This window comes from Protopterus annectens, chromosome 14.part0, assembly GCF_019279795.1.
Source record: "Protopterus annectens isolate FY-2018-M chromosome 14.part0, PAN1.0, whole genome shotgun sequence".
In the NCBI taxonomy this organism is placed as follows: domain Eukaryota; kingdom Metazoa; phylum Chordata; order Ceratodontiformes; family Protopteridae; genus Protopterus; species Protopterus annectens.
Genome location: NC_056748.1, coordinates 657,328,122 through 657,342,031, shown reverse-complemented (window position 1 = coordinate 657,342,031; position 13,910 = coordinate 657,328,122). Strand labels below are relative to the sequence as shown.

The 13,910-nt window shown below is 43.5% G+C and overlaps 1 protein-coding gene across 1 annotated transcript in view; it reads left to right on the top strand.

The window, feature by feature from the left end:
• BICC1 (BicC family RNA binding protein 1) overlaps positions 1-13,910 on the top strand; it is a 1,908,684-nt gene that overhangs the window by 1,751,949 nt on the left and 142,825 nt on the right. The window lies entirely within an intron of this gene.

Below are 13,910 nucleotides of genomic sequence, written 5' to 3'. Positions count from 1 at the left end.
AAGTCAACTTGGATTGATGAAAGCGCTTAACAATTTGTGTTACATAAAACTGTGTGGAGTCTGGAAACCCTGGTGGTGCGTTTTTTGGTTTTTATGATGTGGGATTAACTTTGATGTGAAGTTGTTCAATCTCGCCGTTCATTATTCACTGATGGGTTCGGAGCCAATCCCTCGGCTCCGACACAGCCGTTAGCAGGCTCAAGGTTTACCTGTTGCTCGAGACCAAGCCCCTTATCCCATAATGCACTGCTGGAATTACCTCAGATCTAGTTTGCCGTGGCATGGATCTCGGTGGTTCCAGCTTGCTCGAGCCTAAATCTTCATAGATTATTCAAAAAAATCACAAGTTTTTCTGTCTTTTCTTCTATTAGAAAAATATATACTTGTAGTTCACTTGTTAGGATAGTTTTTATAGCCCCCTTCCCTGTTAATTCTATATTTGGTGTGTTTTTCATAGTGGCCTCGTGTTGGCCTACTTCTGGTAATGGTGTGTATTGGTAGGTAGATTAGAGTTTTAGTATTAGTTTGAGTGCTTAATACTATTTAGCAAAATTTTGGCCCCCTTTTCTTTTGGGCCATTGTTTCAGTGTTTATTGGTAGTTGTGTTCCTGTCACTACTAGCTAGCCTTTGGTTTCATTATTGTGGATACTGGTTTTAGTTAGTGGACATGTCTGAGGAAAAATGAAAGCATCCAAAGTCTGGGTTCAAAAAATGCCCACACTGCGGACAAAAGATGTCCATTACAGATACTCATGTGCAATGTGTATACTGTCTAGGAGCTCTTCACTTGCAAAAGTCATGCAGCATATGTCACTCCTTTTCTTCCAGGGTTACATTAGAAAGGAAGAGGAAGTTAGTGGACAGGGGTTTACTAAGGCACCCTTTTGTTGAGGCATTGAGTGACCAGGATGCGACCAGTAAGTCCTCTCATTCTTCCCAATCCTCAGGAGACTCAAAAAGCCACAAAAAAATCTAAGAGTGAGGATGCTGGGTCATCAGCTCCACAGATCTCGGAACTGTGTGTCCCTTCTTCTCAGATCCGGTCCACTGTTCTGGAGCCGGTATCAGAGTTGCCTTAGTCTCCTATTCTCCAATCTGCACCATCGGTGCACTTGTATAGGTCCTCTGTTAGTCTTTCTGATCAGGACATGGACCGACTGGTAGAGAAGCTGTTAAGGGCACCAGGCCTAACTAAATTGCTGTTGGCTCCGACCCTAGCGTCTGAACCGAAGACCATTACCCCGGAATTGACTGCTGCTCCTCAGAGTCGTACTGGGCTTTCAGAGCCAGAGGAGGCTGACCTGATGAGTGAAGAGCCCTAGGAGCTGACACCTGTTCCAGTGTTGTCAGTTCCATCTGCTCGAACGTCCTCTGCACCAACCGGGACTCTGAGCTGACATTCTCCTATCGGGTCGTCGCACCAACTTGTCGGTGCCTACTCTTCCTCTCGGGGCTTCGGCTCAGATGAGCTCGGCTCCTACCTCGGGCTCGGAGCCCACGGTCTTGGTGCGGGAGGGGCTTGAATTCCTCTGGGTCCTTCGACTCCTTCCCATCAGAGCCATGATGCCTCTGAAGCCATGAGGCGAGTATTTTCTCCTAAGACTTTCTCGACGTCAGGATTGGTGGTCTCTTCCCCTAAGGTGCCTGTGTCCGCTTCTGTTTCCATTGGCTCCAAGCATAGAGACCCTGAGCCTCAGGTAGCCCCACTGGGCGTTCCCTGCTCTTCTGAGACTTCCGCGGACATTCCCACTGAGGAGGTTCCCAGAAAGAGTGTGTGCAAGAGGAGGCACCTCGACTCTTTGACAGCTGACACTAACTTAGATGAGTCAGAAGGGTCCTCCCAATCCCCCCTCTGAGGATATCTCCTTTGCAGAGATATTTGAGATCCTTAGGCAGAGGGGTGATTGGCATTCCAAAAGCCCTACTGAGGATGAGTCAGTTCTCCTGAAGGCTTTCGGTTGTCAACCTTCCACCTCTTGGGTGTCTCCGCCCTATGATGAACTTATGGACCTGGTCTCTCGTAGGGCATGGGAGTCACCGGAATCTATGGAACCTGTCCCTAGGAGGCCTAAAAAGTTAATTTCTGCCCCTGTAGATAAGTCCTTTTTGACCAAGGGAGTCCCCGTTGATGCCATGGTGGTGGTGGCAGCCACCAAAAAGGAAATGTCTGGGACGTCCTCGTCTGTCCATCCTCCTAACAGAGAGGTCTAGGATTATGGATAGATATGGGAAACGCATGTTTAGTTCAGCGACTTTCACACACAGATCACTGAACTATTTGTCCCATTTTACCAGACTGCAGAGAGATCTTAAGGAGTTAGGAGATTTATTTTATTTATTTATTTATTTTACATTTGTTGACCGGGCTAATCCAACTGGATACATGTCCATTTTCAGTGGAGGCCCGAGGAGAAAAGCTCCAGTAAAAAAACATATTAAAAACATCCTCGGGGAAAAAAAAAAGCACAGAGATATATTGTACAACTATTAGAAAATAACATTAATATAGAATGATGCATCATCAGATTAACAAAAATTTACAATTTACATATTTTGATTTGTAAAAATTTACAAATACCAAAACATAATTTACAAGAAAGTACCGTTAAAAAGTGAGTTAAAGAATCAAACATGCAAAGTAGTACTCAGGAATGATAATGTTAGAAATTAAGAGAAAAGATTAGTTTATAGAGAGTTACATAAAGAGGTTTATAGTTCAGAATATTCTGTTTTAAATGAAACAGGAAAATTAGTGAATAATAGTTAGTCAGGGTTGGTACAAGAGCATAACCAGTGGTTAGAGAGGAAATGTTTTAGGTTAGTTTTAAATAGAGGGAGAGAGGTTAGGGTTGTAAGGTCTTGTGGTAATTGATACTGTTCAGGGTACGGTAGCTGCAGGTGCTTCCAACAAAGTTTCCACCTTGCTTGCCACCCTAAATTCAATTTGAAACTCGTCCATGCATCTCATATCGTATGCAGCTGATGGCACGAGTAGGATGGCAGGTACAGGAGTAGCCCTTCGTAGATGCCTGGATGCACCTCTGTACCTTTGCGGAGCCTTTCAAGTCTTCATTTGTGAATACCCCATTTAAAGGCTCATCTCTCTTTGGGCCTAAAGTAAAGGAAAGATTGACCAGGTGTGAGCAAGAGGGAAAGGCTCTGTCCGTTTTTCCACCCCTACTCGGCCTTATCCCAAGGGCCAAAGGGGAGGGAAGATGTGGTTCCGAAAAGCCCAAGGAACCTTTCAGGACACATGTGGTGAAACCTCCACTAGGGGCAGAGGAGGGCCCAAGGGGGTCACTTATCTTTGTACACAGAAGCCTGGCTGGACATCAGACAGATGGGTACAAAGTATCATTTCTAGAGGGTATTTCATACCATTCTCCTCGCCTCCCACTTCCGTCAGGAGAATCACAGATGTTCCATCCAGTCACAGGGAACAAGCAACTATAGAGGTCCACAGGTTGCTAGAAAAATGTTATCCAGCCAGTCCCAGCAGACCAAACAGGATTCAGAACTTACTCAAGATTATTCTTGATCCCAAAGAAAACAGGGGACTGGAGACCCATTTTGGACCTCAGCAGACTCAACCAATTTGTCAAGAAAGAGAAGTTCCAGATGGTCACGCTTTAGTCCATACTTCCCTTTTTAGGGAAAGACATTTGGATGTGCTCAATAGATCTCGAGGATGCGTACTACCACATAAAGTTTGCCAGGCCATCCAGAGATCTACGTTTCCAGCTGGGGGCCAATCACTATCAATTCCAAGCCCTGCCCTTTGGTCTCACTACAGCCCCCAGAGTGTTCACCAAATGTATGGCAGTGGTCACAGCTCATCTGAGGCGTCTAGGATTCCAGGTGTTCCCATACCTTGACAATTGGCTCCTTACCTCCACCACCAGGCATCAACTGATTCGGGCAAGAGAATCCAGTCTGACACTCTGCAACCACTTAGGCGTTACTGTCAACTTGGAAAAGTCTGCCTTGTCGCCATCGCAGCATATCATTTTTTCGGGGCAGAGTTAGACACTTCAACCACCACTCTAGGTCTGCCATTCAAGATGGTCTCACTTCTTTGCCAACATGTCAGTTCACTGGTGTCTAAAGACAGAGCTCCAGCAGTAGAGGTCTTAAAAGTACTGGGTTTGATGGCAGCAGCAATCTTAGCCATACCATTAGCAAGGATGCATATGCGGATTCTTGAATGGCTACTGTTCACTCAATGGTCTTATCAGGAACTTCCACTGAAGCATATGATTGTGATAAATTCTTGCAAGAGAGACCTTCAGTGGTGGTTGACGTCGATTCATGTCACAATAGGATGTCCATTTGTACTACCCCTGCCGATAGCCACTGTGACCACGGACGCTTCCCTGATAGGGTGAGGGGGGGATTTTCAGGGAAAGACTGCCCAAGGCACATGGAAGGATCAAGAATCACGTCTACATATCAATGTTCTAGAGATGAGAGCAGTACTTCTGGCATTGCAGTACTTTCAGGACTCTCTTCCTCTAGGGACAATTGCAATTCAGACAGACAGCATGTCAGTGGTCTGGTATTTGAACAAACAGGGCGGGAGCAAGTCTTACCCTCTTTGCCGAGAAGCCCTCAGAGGTTGGCAGTGGGTTGTGTCATCCCAGCGCTTTCTGTTGGCAACACACATCCCGGGGAGATTCAACGTGATAGTAGACAAACTGAGCAGGGCAATTTTGTTGCCACACACGTGATCCCTCAGTCAGGATATTGTGGACAGAATTTTCTGCAAATGGGGCCAGCCTTGCTGCAAACTTTTTGCCAGTCACATCAACACCAAATGCAGAAGCTACTTCATCCTGATTTCCCCCTCTGGGACAACCCCCGAGAGACGCACTCGTACACGATTGACCCCCAGGTCTCCTACATGCATTTCCTCCAATCCCGCTAATACCAAGATTTTTACAGAAAAGGGAAGGACCATCATTCTTATAGCCCCCCATTGGCCTCTGCAGATTTGGTTCCCATTTCTTTATCATCTCTTGGAGGATCCATGGATTGTGGACCCAGTTCCGGACCTTCTGACACATCCATCAGGGGGATCTCCACCCTTCATTGCAATCCCTGAAGCGGGCAGCTTGGCTGCTCCTGTTCGCCACATGGCCGGGCTTCACAACCTTTCTTATGACACGAGGCAAATCCGTTTGTCTTTTCACAAACCTTCCACCAGGAGATTATATGTAGTAAGTGGAAGAGATTTTCCATTTGGGCTTCCAAACAGAACATTGATCCTTTTCACGCTCCCTTGACATCTATATTGGAATTCTTAACTATTCTCTTTAATGAAGGAGCAGCAGCGGCTACAATTCGGGTCCAGTTAGCTGCCATATCTAATTACCATCTTGGAGTAGGTGAACTAAATGTTATGGCCCACAAGTTATCTAAGGCTTTTCTTAAAGGGACTTTTCACATAAGGCTTCCAGTCAAAACTGCTTATTCCCCCTGGAATCTGAATTTCATGCTATCTCACATAATTCTTCCCCCGTTTGAACCTGCATCTTCTTGTGATCTCAAATATTTGTCATGGAAAACCATTTTTCTAGTGGCCATTACTTCCGCCCGCAGAGTGTCAGAGCTTCAAGCCTTGTCGGTCACACCTCCTTATATGATTTTTCCTGCTGATAGAGCATCTGTCAGGACAAATCTTTCCTTTTTACCTAAAGTTTGTTCTGAGTCTAATATCAATCAAGTCATTGAATTGCCAGTCTTCTTCCCCAACCATTCCAACAAACTAGAGTATATGCTGCACAGACTAGACGTTCATAGATAGCTCAGATATAATTTGGATAGGACAAAAGATTTTAGAAAATCAGACCAACTATGTTTCCTTTTCTGAAGCCAGGAAAGGTAGACCAGTGGCTAAAACAACCCTTTCTAAGTTGCTATCTGATTGTATCACCTGTGTTTATTCAGCAGCTAATATGCCCTTACTACGCAGAATTAAAGCTCGTTCAACTAGAGCAGTTTGTACATCCTCTGCATCTCCAGCCAAATTGCCCATTGACAACATCTGTGCTGCAGCCACTTGGTCTAAGCCTTATAACTTTATCACTCATTACAAGGTGGATAAGGCCTCCAGGGACAGGGCTTCCCTTGACTCTACGGTCCTGAAGACTATACTCCCGTGAGTCACCCAAGATTGAAGGTGCTAGGGACGCTACCCATCAGTGAAGAATGAAGGCGAGATGGAACAACTCACATGGAACATTATGGTGAGTACATAACTTCTTATTTCTAAATGCAGTTATGCAACACTTTTTTGCATTTATCTTGAGACCATTTCAGAACATTAGGTATGTACACATTTCAACACTTGCTGAAGCTGTTTAATATTAGTGGATGACTAGATAAGTGTCCAGCTTGCACACACCAGTAAATGTGATAAGCTTCTGTGATAATGGAAAGGATGTCTGCAAATAAATGTCAGACAGAAGAGGTCCCAGTGCTGATCCTTATGGTACCTCATTTGCAACAATTTTACATTTAGAGAGAGTACTAGCAATTCCCACAATCTGGGATCTGATGGATAATTAATTTGCAATCCAGTGGATAACATAGGGATTTACATTGCTTGTCTAACTCGTAACAGTGCTAGCATGGTGAATAGTGTCAAAAGCTGTGACCAGATCAAGATAAGCAGTGAAGAGTGACCACTCTCCACAGCCTCTCTAACCTTTTCAAAGAAGCTAACTAGATTCTGGAGAAAGGACCTGCCCTTCACAACACCTAGTGGATTGGGGTTCAGATCAATTAAGTTGCCAGTGTCTGCATAAATGAGTTCTGTTTGGATCGTTCTATGGCTTTGCATAGAAGGTTGGTGAGGCTGATGGGCCTGTAACTGCCTGAATATGTAGAGGGACAGCCCTTGTGGTTGATGATCATTCTTATTGCTGCGGTTGCTTGTAGGCTATATGGGTTGTTTTCTTGCCTACTGACTAACAACCGGACATCTTCACAAAGCACTGTCTCAAACCCCCCCCCTTCCCCCAGCAGGTTCACTCTGATTGATAATTGGCTGGCCCCAAGAAGTGAAATCAGTCGGAGTGAAGATTTTCTGTACTTTCTTGCCATTTTAAGGAGAAGCATCTCAAGGCTTCAGATGAGTAACAATTGCCAAGAGCCTCATTTCTGGTTGATAAGTCCTTGTTGGGAAATCCTCCACAAGGAAATTGTTGCCCTTTTAAAAATGGATTACTTTTATTTTCTGATTAAAAGTAGTACTTCCTCTTTGAGACACTTTTTTTTTATCATCAGTATCAGAGGTTTCCACTTAGTGCTATTTATAGATACCTGCATTATTTAGCTAATTAGGGGCACATTTTCATTAAATATAAGATGTCCTAGATGTCATTCCATGTCACTGTTACAGTATTCTTCATCTAAGAGGTCTCCTGCCAAAGATAGCCCAATGTCTGTCAAGTATACCAAAGCTTTCAGCTCATATGCTTCCTGTACAAGATGTAGGGCATAAAGGTGACTTATGGACGTAGCTACTCGGAACCTCTTTGTCACCAGTCTGAACATCCTCCTGCTGTGCTGGTTACTAAACCATGTTTTCTTACAAGTGCCCCGTTGGGGTTTGTTTGTTTCTTCTAGTCTTGTTATTGTGTTCATGTCATCCAGAAAGGGAAAATGTTAGTGTGGGAGACAGATTCCCAATAAAGACCATCACAACCAGTGTCTTTTGTTTGGTTGCTTCCCACAGTCATGCAAAGTATTCTATTCACCAGGTATTTGTGCCTAACAAACATCTAAGGTTGTTGGCTCAGGGTGTTATGGTAGAATCCTCCTGTTCCAGGAGCCAGCTGTCTGCCAAGAAGAAAGCCAAAAAAGTTAGGTCTGATCTAGCTGCTCTTCAGCCTCCCCTAGACATCTCTCTTGAGACTGGTGAAAGCCCTGAGGCCTGTCCAATGGTTGCTTGAAATTCCTGTACTTTGACCTTGTAGGAGGCTGGCATGGATCTGACTTCTTGCATGTCATCTGAGGCTTTTCAAATGTCTGTGCCCGTTGTTGAGGGGAGAACCTCGGCTGATTATATCTGCAGGACCGAGGGGGATTCCTCAGATCTTAGTCAAGGAGAAAACTCCTACCACCATTATGGAGTCTCATCAAGAGCCTGACCATCCAAGGGTGTAGCAAGTGGACTTCCCACAGAAAATGAAAACGAAGCACATTTCTACTGTTTTTAAGGGTCCCCAATGTGAAAGAATTTCACTCAGGGTTTATTTAATGCTGTGATGGCCTTGAAGCCACCCCAAGGGGTCTTTGTTCCTGCTTCTCCCTGTTCTTCCACTCCACTCAGGAGGCCCTGGGAATTGAATTTCTCTGATAATTATCGAGACTGAGGAAAAATCCATGGCTTATTCTTTCCATATCCCTTCCCCCTTGAACTGTGGTTCAGAGAAGGAGTCCGTAAGTCCAAACTCCTCTTTAAAAGAGCTGTCCCTTAAGGATATCATTGCTTGTATTATGATGGATTATTTTAAGTGGGATTGTTCTCAAGTTTCTGATATTCAAAAGCGGTATTATGAGCTTCTGCAGATGGAGTCTCCCAAACCATCTGCTGTTTCTGCTGTTCTGGCTGCCCTTCTGGATGCCTTCTTGGCAGTTTCTTTAACTCCTGACTCTCAGCCTCCTGCGCTTAAGAAACCAGACAGGTTCTATTAAATGCCTGAGGAGTATGAGTTTCTTTATAAATGCCTTCCTGCTGGTAACTCTTCTATAGTATCAGTCCCCCCTGACAAGCCATCCAGATTGTGGCTGTCCACCATGCTGTTGCCTTCTCATAAGGATAGTAGGGCAATGGAAAGGCTGGGCAAGAAAGTTTGCACTGCTACTACTTTGTCTACCAGGGCCATCAACTACCTGACTCGTATGACCAGGTATGTTTGGACTATCCTTTTTCAGGTTTCAAAGGTGGTTTTTGACCTTCCTGACTGTGAGAGGAAGGCTTTGTCTCTTTCTCTGCTGGGCTTAACTTCTCAAGTTGCCCACCTTTCAATCAAATGCAGCTAGAAATATAGCTAATGCCGCTTCCAGGGCTGCTACGCTTGGTTCAGTTATAAGGCATTATTCTTGAATTCTTGTTTATGCTTTGCCTGATTAGGTTTGGCTGCTGCTTTGAATAATAAAAGCCTTTTGGGATCTGTTGTTGCTACTGACCTTTTCAAGTTTTTCCAGGACAAGGCCAAAGCCTTGCAGGAACCAAAACATATGTTACTTCTCCTATTCCTAAGTTTCACAGGAATTATCTCTCCAAATCTGCCTTTGTTAATAGGCAGTCTCACCCTCCTCCGAAGGGTAAGAAGGGTTCAAGGTGTGTGCCTTCTGCTAAGTCTACTCAGACTCCTGCCACTAAGAAACCTTCTTTCCAGGATAAGCGTAGTTCTATTTAACAGTTTGCTCCCTCCTTCCGTCACCCAGGTTCCCCTGTCCCTCTCTCCCAAATTGGCTTCAAATCACTTCAGATTCTTGGGTTCTGTCCATTATTCATCGGGGATATTTCATGGTTTGGAAGTCCTTTCCTTCCTTTTCAGGCATTCCTCAACCTCTTCAAGAACAGCAGTCATTTCCCTGAGGTTTTTGACACACTCTTGGCTCAGGGAACTATTCAAGCCATGCCTCCCACCCAGGTACGGCAAAGATTTTATTCCAGAATGTTTTTGGCCCCACAAAGGAGAACACATGGAGAAAATTCTAAATCTTTTCCTGATGAACACCTTTTTTCGAGATTCCTTCCTTTTGGATGTTATCTCTGCAGGCATTACTTCCTCCCGTTCTTCCCCAGACCTTTCCTGGTATCTCTGGGTCTCAAGGATGCATACCTTCACATCCCCATCCATCCAGTCTTTAGGAAATGTTAACATTTCTCTGTCTCTTCCTTGCATTTACAGTTCTGTACTTTGCCCTTGGCATCTTTACTGCCCCACAGGTATTCACGAAATGCTTTACTCTTGTCACTGCTTTTTGCAGGATTTGAGGGATTCTAGTTTTTCCTTACCTAGACAATCTGCTTATTCAAACTCCTTCCCTCAGCAATATTTTTCAGGATCTCAGGTTTATTATTTCCATGTTACAAAGTCTGGGGTTCACATAAAATTCCAGAAACCAGTTCTGACTACTTTCTAGGATCATATTTTCCTTGGCTGGAAACCATGCTGGCATCTCTGTCCCCCTAGGCTCTCTCTAATTGACTTTTCCCAATCCCTTTTTCCTCTGGTGTATGTCATGCCCAGGGAATTTCTCAGGGTTCATGGCTTCCACCGTTACCATGCTCCCTCTTGCCAGGCTTCATATGAGGAAACCTCAGTGGTACCTCAAATCAAGCATGGCTTGAGCATTGCCACCCCTTGGACTTCTTGGTACCTTTCCTTCTTTCATCCCACGACTTTGGGTTTGGCTGTTTCTAAGCAAAACATATCCTCCTGGATTTCTAAAGGTTCATAGGTGTTTACTAGGCTAATGACCACAAGGTCCTTTTTAAGCCTAGCTATGCATTCCAAATCTCTGACCAGTACGGATACCCTTGACAAGTGTAAGCATGGGCCTGGGAGATGAACCATTTACAGGTTACCTGTTTGCATTAGAGACATAGGTGTCAAACCAGGGATGAATTTCCGGTTTCCCATCCACTTGTCCAAGTAGCACTTGAATTGGGTTAAGGAGGAACTCTGCTTCACATGGATGGGAAGCCTGTTCATAGATAGGGTAGTCTCTGGGATACATATCTAACTCTCCAGCAGGTCCTATTTAAATCACAGGCAAGGTTTATGTATTTAGAATGGGTAATTCTGCTAATGTTTGTTTTGTTTATATGCAGGAGTTCCATCAGAGTGGGGTCTGACTATGCCCTGTATGCCACGCATAGATATCCCCTCAAAAGCCTGTAGGAGACAGAATACAGGGATATAGGACCTTGAGACTGTCTGCATAGGACATATTACTTATGCCCTGTATTCTTTTAGTGAGGAACCTCTGTGGATGTTCCACTTGTTGGATATGCCTGGTTAGGTACATACCAAAGGGTGCATTGTATTCAATGATAGGTTTGATGAATGCCGCATACAGCAGAACAATGACTTCCTTGGACTTAGATGGCATACCTTTCTTTATAAGTTGAGCAACATCGAATGATTTCCTCACCACTGTAGACATGTGATGATCAAAGGCTAGTTTACTATCTATGTGTGTCCGCAAGCCCCTGACTAGTGGGTCACCTCTAAGGGGTGTATTGTCAATATGATAGTTACCAGAGTTGGATGACTTCCCAAAGGATACTATTATGCATTTATTGGGATTTAGTTCGTCCACGGCTCTGACACTAGTTATTTCTGTCAGCCCCTCCTTGAGAACATTTGTGTCAGTCTGAGATTCAATGACAGCTCCTAATTTGTAATCATCTGCAAATTTAGTCAGCCAGAGATCACTGACATTGGCCTTGACTTCTGAGAATTAAATGCCAAAAAGGAGCGGTCAAAGGACTGATCCCGAAGGGACCACTTGTGACTGGCCTCTCTGTAGAGGTGGACTCACCAATTCTAACTTCTTTGGTCCTGTGTGAGCCAGTTGACTATTCACCTGATGACATATGGGTTTGTACTTAACCTCTTTTGTTTTTGTCAACAATGCCCGAGTGGGGTATTGTGTCAAATGCCTTGGCCAGGTCAAGGTAGGCAGTGTGAACGAGTTTGCCCTCATCCATTGCTTTGATGACCTTCTCAAAGAAGTCCACTCGGTTGAGTAGACATGATCTGCCCTTGAAGAAACGAAACTGGGTTGGGTCCAGTGTCTGGATATTTACTGTATCTCTATTGATCATCTTTATCATAATTCTTTCTATGGCCTTACATATAACACTAGTTTCCTTTCGTTATTCGTATCATGGTAAATGTCTTTCCTCGTCTATAAAGGCACATTCCTGTGGTGCTATTTTTCAAGGATTTTGATACCAATTCCATCCTTGTAACTTATGGTGCCTCCAAGAGCTGAAGGTTTTGGTATACTGGTTAGATGTTGGGCTATCCTTGTCAGGAGATCCATTAAGTGAATAAAACAGTGAAGTGAAGGACATCTACTGTTATAAGATTTTAGACAACTGCACGTTCTGCTTGAGTAAACTTCTAAAATTGTCACACAAAAATTAATTTTTGAATGGGTAGGGACATTTTTTGCAGTCTAGTGCGTAGGCTTACTTCATGACATACTTTCTTTTATTGCCAGTGTTTTTATCTTAGTAAAGAAATTGAGTGATGCTTGTTTATCTCAATAGGTAATTACGGTTAAGAATGGTGATTTTTTTTTTGTCCTGGCCAAGCATGTATTATAGGCTGTGAATCTTGGCCATTACAAGTAAACATTCCTTGTAAAGAAATTCCCGAGGACTGTGGGTCTGATGATTCTGATTTTGGCTGATATGGAGCTTATTCCCCTTCAGGTTCCCAAACCCAACTTTCTGACTGTGAAGAAAATAGTCTGTCATGTAGAGGAGTTATCTTTAATCAGATCTTACCATGGATGAATGAGAGATTTTTATGGGAATATGTAGAGGTTACCATGAACTAAGGAGATGATATGATGTGCTCCAAATGATTTCTCATTTCTCACCCATCCCTCCACTACAGGTAACCTTGGAGGACGCAATGAATGCTGCCAGTAGTCATCCTGATAGCCAGCTATCAGTCACTCAGAAAAGCAGATACAACGTGTAAAGTGCCTCAGACTACTACATTTCTTTTTTCTCATCTTAGATCAAACCCAGCTGCCATTTACACTTCATATAGTGCTGGGAATAGATTGCTATTTGTTTGTTTACCGGGAAAGTCCAACTTGGCAGTACCCATTTTCAGCAGAGTCCCGGGAATAAAAGCTCCATTTGTTTGCATTGCATTGTACTAAGTTCCTGTTAAACACAGATTAGCTACATTTCTATTTACATTTATGCACATACAGTAGTTACACTTCAACATTTATACATTCTAAAATTTTACAGAGGTAAAAGTTTCTACAGATAAAGCCCAAGTGTAACTAAGTGGATTGTACAGGCAGCAGTTATGTATAAAATTGTTTTGTCATTTCAGTGAGAGGTTGTGGGTTTTCAGTTTAAGGGGAGTATTGTGCAGTGAGCACAAAGTCTTAAACTGGTGATGAGCATGTGCAGGACCAGGGTTCTTAAGATGATATTTAAGCAGTAGTTTAAAACTATTAAGTTTGTCAAGAGTTTTATTTGTGTGAGGATAGTATTCCAGAGTTCAGCAACGTATTGAGAGTAGAGCGAGTCTCCTGCAACATTATTTGACTTATTTGCGAGTAGTAAGAATTTGTTACTAGAAAGGAAGTCCCTTGCTGCACAGTAGGGCATGTTTAGGGCATTTTTCTGGATGATGAATGAGTTTGTGTGCTGTAGTTAGTTGTGAATATGTTCAGGAGTTGTACAATTCAAGCTAATTTAATTGCTTTAGGCTATGACAGTTATGGGTTCTATGAGGGAGATTGGTGGCAAATTTAGTTATTTTATTGCAGCAGGAGGTGAGTTTCTTAGAGTATTGTTTTTGTTTGTTAGGTTAGGAGTGGTGTATGAGAGTGAGATTCAAAAGTTGTTTCAAAAAAGTCATCCAAGTAGTTCCACCAGACCAAATAGGAACCGGATTCTACTCAAGATTCTTTTTAGTGCTAAAAAAAAACAAGGGGACTGGAGACAAATTTTGGATCTCAGCCTATTGAACAAATTTGTACAACAGACAATTCCGGATGGTCACGGTTCAGTCACTCCTTCCCTTTCTAGAGAAGGACAATTGGATGTGCTCTATAGATCTTCAGGATGTGTATTACCACATAAAGATGGACAAGTGCTCCAGTAGATATCTCCACTTCCAGCTAG